Source organism: Adiantum capillus-veneris, chromosome 9 (assembly GCF_014529385.1).
Source record: "Adiantum capillus-veneris isolate H3 chromosome 9, ASM1452938v2, whole genome shotgun sequence".
Taxonomy (NCBI): Eukaryota; Viridiplantae; Streptophyta; class Polypodiopsida; order Polypodiales; family Pteridaceae; genus Adiantum; species Adiantum capillus-veneris.
Window position 1 is genome coordinate 52,157,509 of NC_140939.1, and position 7,161 is coordinate 52,164,669.

Genomic DNA, 7,161 nt, shown 5'->3' on the forward strand with positions numbered 1-7,161 from the left:
TGATTGCTTGACTAGCATGGGTGTTGACATAGGGCCTTCGCCTTCAGCTCTCTCCGTTGCTCTACCTTGTCTAAGCTCTCGATTTCTTTTTCCCTAGCCAACGATATATCGCTCAACCTCTTGCACTTCAATAAGGCTTCTACCATCAGGTAATATAACCTTGGAGGGGAATAGCTCTAAAGCGTCAGGGAGTGCAGTGAATGGAGTATTCACATGCACACTCTCCAGAAGCATGGGGTCTACGTTGGTCATGAATGGTGAATTTACTTCCCTGCCCCCTTCATTTACATCGTTAGCTCCATGTTCAGAGCAAGTGGCTCTACTAAAAGTCTCCTTCAAACAGCTAAGCACGAGCGAGTGACTTTTAAGTAGAGCGAGTGGCTCTACTAAAAGTCTCCTTCAAGAAGCTAAGCACACTCGGTACGAACCGTGGGCCCATGGCATGCATGTCTTGGCTTGAACTATTGGGATTTCCCATCGTGTAACCCTCCATGATGCTATAGTCAAGGAAGAGTCACTAGGCACAATATGTGGGTCATGAGTGGTACTGCCTTGGGTTCCCGTTGAGGGCCTAGAGCCTAATGTGGAGGAATAATGGGGGCCCGGGTAAACGGAGACACTCTCTATGTGATCATCCTCTAGCACACGATCAAAGTATAGGTGCATATGACCTCAACACTCTATAAGTGTTGGTGAGTGCCCATGAAGACTGCTCACCTAATTTTTTGGGCGTTTACAACCCAAATTTACTCTCAATTTTATTTTTATTTTTGTTCTTTTTTCTAACCAAGCCACGAAATATGGCGTGTGATAGCTCAAAACGAGTTTCTTGGCTAGAGGGATGTGTCGTGCTTTACAGCCTCCCAATTCGGTTACTTAAAGCTCTTGGAATCCAAAAAATAGTCTTTTCCTAGTCGAAAAGAAGGCTAAAATTAGTAAGTTCAAGGGTAAGTGTGAAGGGAATGGTGGACGACTTGAAGGACTTGTCCCACATGCCCTCCCCTCACTTAAGGTTCTAATATTTATATATATAGTAGTATCTATACTATATTATAAGACTGAGGCCTGGGCTTGACCTTGGGCTTGACCTTGGGCTTGGACTTGGGCTTTGATCCCATCCCAATCCTTCCTTTTAAAATAAGATTTTTTATTTTTTATTTTCTTTTTTATCTCAGTTTTTTGAACTTTTTTTATATATTACTTTCTAACAAAAAAATCTTTTTGAAAAAATACTTTTCTTTGGATAATGTTGTGCATGGACGTCGAGCTTACATGTGCACATAACTGCCCCTGGCAGCTCTATCTAGATTGCCTACAGCTAACAGAGTTAATTAACACTAATTATCTTTGCTCACACACTGTCTAACATAGTAAACTACACACTGATAGAACAGTCAACCTTCACAATGTCTACTGCTCACTGTCCATAGCACATTACAGAGCTATACTAACTAACAAATCTACACAAACTCCTGCACATTGCAACACTTAGCATATCTAACACAAACCTGCACATTGCAATACTGAACAGATTCTAACAAAACCTGCTAAACTTGTGCATTACAGCCACTAATTGCTTCTTCCTACCAGCTAGTGCACGATAGAGCCAATTGAACATCTCGTGAAACTTGCTGCTATAATCTTGCCAGCACCATGCTGAGTGCTCTAAAAATAGGTAGCCTTTGCCTAATAGGGTGACCTTTCCGTCCCTTGATTTCTCCAAAGCGCATGGGATCCATACTCATCAAGAAAGTATGGACAGTGGGCGAAGAAGATATGCATGTAATGTGTGATATGGATTTCGTCCCATGCATCGACCATTAGCTATGTGTTTTATCTCATCTTCACTAAGGTGTGGCTGCTCAATAATTCTCATCATCTCATCGCATGCTTCCCACACATGTACCCTGTCCAGCCTTAGTGTTGCCTCATTGCCAAGGTAGGTTGTTATGTCACACACTTGCTTCTATATCTAAAAAGGAGTATGGCTTTGAGCCTTACCATAGTTTGAAAGCAAGTGTCTTGACTTTTCCTTGTCCATACATATCTTATTAGGGTTATCTTGTGTGGTTGTTGGGTTCTTGTGGTCCATAGAAGGGTTACTGCACTGGAGTGAAGCCCCAATGATGAATTCATTTCAAGCGTGTGAATGCACTCCTCTTGCCGCGACTTTGGCTCCATGTTCCATGCATAATTTATGTGGAGCATTAGAAACTTGTTTAAAATTCTAAGTCTCAATTGCACGGAGCAAAAATGTACTTGATTAGGGAAATTGAAAGAATGGGATGCCAATCTGGATCCTCCTCTACACGAGATGGTGGCTTACTTTGGTTGCAAATCATGATGTCATTGAACCACATGTGCCCCCCACTTGCCTTTTGATTTTTTTCGAGCTCCTAGCACCTGCTTGGTTACGAAATTTTGATCTTCTGACCCTTGTTCCCTTCCCCAATGCAACCCTGGAAAACTTTGCATGGCAATAGAAAATGCATGGAGATAAAGTATTTTCATCACCCTTAGTGCCCAACATGCATATTAGAGTCTTCAAGTCACCACCAAGGTGCCACTCTATTTCAAAGTTGCCAATGTCAGGGACATCAGCTTTTGATATCAAATATGCAAACGGCTAGTTTTTTTAAAATTCAATCTTCCCCCCAAAACAAATATAAAATATAGTGGTAAAACCATATCATTTGGTATATCTATGGAAACATCTTGGTGTGTAGATTGCAAGTCTATAAGCACTGGTCAAATCAGAGATTGTATGTAAAAGTTATGGAAGGCCAAAAATCATAAAATTACCCACCTCCTTTTTTAGGGGAAACTGCATCCTTTGACCACTCTTACACCTATCATGACATAAGCGATGCAAGTCCCAACCATAAAAGAGGTAAACAGGTTGAAACAGGTGCAGGTAAAGAGAAGAAGAAGTGAAAACCCTACCAACATAACAATGCATCCGACTTTCCTTTGGGAGAAGAGCAACCAAATTATAGTTTAAGGGCTGATTTTGTGAGTAGAAATGTTGATGTTACCTTTGGGAAACTCTTGGAGATGTGTCCTAAGCTAAAGAGGCAGTGGATAGTATGTGGTCAACCCCATGAAGAAGGAGCCTGCAAGGGGGTCTGTGAGAGTCTTGTCTTTGAATGAGCTACATGATATATGCCCTACTATGGATACATGGAATTTGAGAAAGTGCATTGGAGAGGCATATATTGATGGAGGTGCATAGGTATGCATTATTACTCAACTTGTGTATCAAAGTTGGGTCTCAACATGGTGAAGAATTCAGGTTTTTGCATAAATCTTTCCAACCAATCAAAGCTGAAGTGCTTGGGAGTTATAAAGGACTTGGAGTGGGTGTATTTGATGTTAAAGTGCTAGTCAATTTTCATGTTATGCGCGTGGATATTGGTGCTTTCCCTCTCACCCTTGGCAAACCATGGTTACAGGAAACCAACGTTGTACAAGATTAAGGACATGGTAACATCACTCGAGCTTCAATAGAAGGGGTGATCAAAAGAGGTTTGACATGGCTAGCAAGAAATATTTCGATGCTGATTTTGATGAGAAAAGTGATAAAATAAGAGTACTCAAGTGAAGAAGAAGACAATGGGGATGATGGCAGTGAGGTGGAAGATAGCAGTGATAGTGATCTAGATGTTTCCTCCTTGTTTCTTGAAGAATAGCATGATGAGAAACAAATATTTTTTGTCTTATGGAGAATTAGGATATTTCTAGTCCTTATGATCAAATTGAAAATCTGATGCAACCCAACGTTCAACCTAATGTCAAATAGGATCTGATACAAGGTATGTCGTCTCCCGACTTGACTAGTCATGAGAAGGGTAAGTGCCCACATATCATACAATTATTTCCCAATCTTTTCATCACTTCTTATGAGGAAATTACAAGCTTCAAATGAGAAAAAATCCACTTCCAATCAAGTAAGGAGCTCAGCCCGTATGCCAAAAGCTAAGGAGAATAGGTCTTGTACAACTTAATGCTTTAAAGGAAGAGGAAGACAAGCTTCTCAAAGCAAGTTTTATATGTCCTATGAGTACTATAAAATGGGTGATCCCTGTTGTTGTCACACCCAAGAAGGGTGGAAAGTGCAGGATTTGTGTGGATTAAGCCTCCAAACGCAGCCATGATGAGAGATCCATACCCTCTTCCTTTCTAGATGACATACTTGATTCTATTGCAGGGCATGAGAGGTATAGTGTATGTGATGGATTCTCTAGATATTTTTTGCTCACCTTGGCTTTAGAAGAACAAAAGAAGACCACATTTATCTCACCATGGGGATATTTTTGTTATTGTGTGCTTCCTTTTGGTCTTTTGAATGGATGTGCATGGTACCAAAGGCGCATCAATAAGGTGTTCTATCCCTTTCTTGGCAAGTTTGTGAAGGATCTTATTGATGACTTTTGTGTGTATAGCTCTATAAAGGATCATTGTGCAAAGCTTGGGATGGCATTGAAGCAATATGATGAAAGTGGAGGTCAACTCAACCCAAAGAAGTGTCATCTTGCTCAACCAAGAGTGATTCAAGTTTTTAGGGCATATGATGTCTAAGAATGTGATTGAAGCGGATCGTGACAAAGTAAAGGCTTTGGTGCTCCTCCCATCAATTAAGGATACAAAGCAATTTGTTACTTTTATTCAAAAGGTGAAGTATATTTCAAGGTTCATTCCTTTGTCCTCTCAACTTCTTTATCCTCTGCAGCAAGTACCAAGGTTGCATCCTCTACAATGGACAAATGAATGTGAAGAAGTTTTTCAAGGTTCATTTCTTTGTCCTCTCACCTTCTTTATTCTCTACAACAAGTAGCAAGGTTGGATCCTCTACAATGGACAAATGAATGTGAAGAAGTTTTTAGAGGCATCAAAGAGGTTCTTGGTTCTTTTCCTGCTATGGAAGCTCCTATTTGGGATAAGGAGTTTTATGTGAATCCATCAGTAGTGGTGAGGATGCTATTAGAGCTATTCTTCTTCAATGAGGTAACACCTCCCACTACATGAAGCCTATCTATTTTGCTATCAGGGTGAATCTAGAGGTGGAAAGAGGCTATACTATGATGAATCTCATCATGGTGAGTGTGATTTATGCATGTAGAAGGTTTAGGCACTACCTTCTCCCCAAACCATTCATGTCTCTCACTAGCCTACATACTTTTACCTCAATTGGTGAATAGCCCTACTTTGTCAAACAGGTTTATGAAGTGGATTGTGAAGCTACAGGAATTCCAATTCTCTTTCTTGTTGAGGAGAGAACAAGGGCTACATTGGCTAATTTTCTTACTTATAAGGAAATCCCTCTTCTTATTAAGGAGGATGCGGTGAAGAAGACACACATGGAGACTCCTGACATAGACAATGCCTATCTATTGTTCTTTGATGGCTCTTACAGGAAAGTGCATGGTGAATCTTCAAGAGGTGTTGTAGTTTATGATTCTCAAGGTACTTTGGTAACTAAAAGGAGTTTGAAGCTTACGCAACAAAGCAACAATGAAGCTAAGTGTGCTACTTTGGAGAAAGGACTCTACCTTTTCTTGAGCTTGGCATCCATTGAGGGTAAGAGGTGATGCTCTTTTGGTAGTTAAGCAAGTACTTGGGGTGTGGCAAAGTAAGAATCCAAGGCTGAAATATATGTGTTTTCAAGTGAAAAATCTGCTTAAGTGTTTTGAAGCTTGGAGTTTAAGGCATGTGGACAGGTCCCAAAATGAAGAAGCACATGGTGCAACACAAGCTTCAATTGGCCAATTGTATGTGATAAGGGATGATTCTCCTCTTTATTTGGGAAGGGAATATTTGGAGAGCAAGGAAGAGTTTCTACAAACAGGTATGCTTCCATCACGGTTGGAGAAATCAAAGAAACCAGTACCTTGTGCATCATTAGGATCTTCTACTTTGTGTTGAGCTGCCTTGTGCTGATGCTAAAGCTTGAAGAAGATCCTGATGATGCACTCAAGGAGAGGCTTCTATATTTGAAATGTGTACACATGGATAGGTTGTTGGCTATTGAGCATTATGAGCAGGTCTTAAAGAACAATCAAGTAAAAGCAAATGAGAAGGTGAAGGACAAAGACATCGAGGAAGGGTGACATGGTGCTTTGTTACAATAGTAAGCTTGATAACACTTTTCAAAAGAAATTCCAAATCAAGTGGCAAGGTCCTTTCTTGGTCTTGAACAAGTTTCCTTTTTTTCTTGTCAAACTCACAATTGTGAGTGGAGAAATATATCAAAATAAAAACCAAAAATTTAGAATGATAGCCATGCTCCTACCGATCCATGGCATCTACCAACCCCACAGACACCATATACAACAGTTGATGAAGGGCCCACCTTGAGAATAAGTGCAAAATCTTGGAGTTTCCACCAAAGGGATAGCTCTGCCACCGCAATCCCCTTGCACACCAAGCAACTAGGAGGGAACATAATACCGATGAGAGAACCAACTACCTACCAAACCCTCTCTCTAGCCACACAAGCCAACAATTCATCTAGACAATGACTTACTACACCACCAAGATAACACTTTTTTTTTCTTTTCCTTCTTCTTTTTTACTCGACTAGTACTGATTGTTGCACATGAAACTATTACAATATGTCTTATGAGATCTAGCTTCAAGGATGGAATGCCCTGGACCATAATGTCATTCATGGGGATTTAGTGGTTGCCTGAGTCTCCACAAATGTTCTTGCTAGTGAAATTGGTTTCTCTTGCTCCTCTTTTGACTGGTCTCCCGTCTCTTTCAACATCCCCTCGCGAGTCATATCCCGATTGCTAGACTTTTCTTTCGGCATGTCAGCCGCCATGAGCTTGGCATCCATGGTTACATGCCTCCAAGTTGACCTGACCACCCAATTGTGGATAGCCTCTGCCTCAAGGAAGACCCTTGGATAATGACCAATCGTGTGACATTTATAATAGGCATTGGGAAATGAGGCAAAACGCCAACTCTTGTCGAAAGGCACCAAATTTACCCATATTTGGGTCCAAATATTTGGGAATGGGCCTCCTCATGTTCTACAATATGCAAACTTTACATCCAAGCACGATCTAACCCAGTACAATTTTGGAATAAACAACACTCATCCCAACATAACCGACAAAGAACAACAAATGCACTAATTGTGGAAGACATGATATTCAC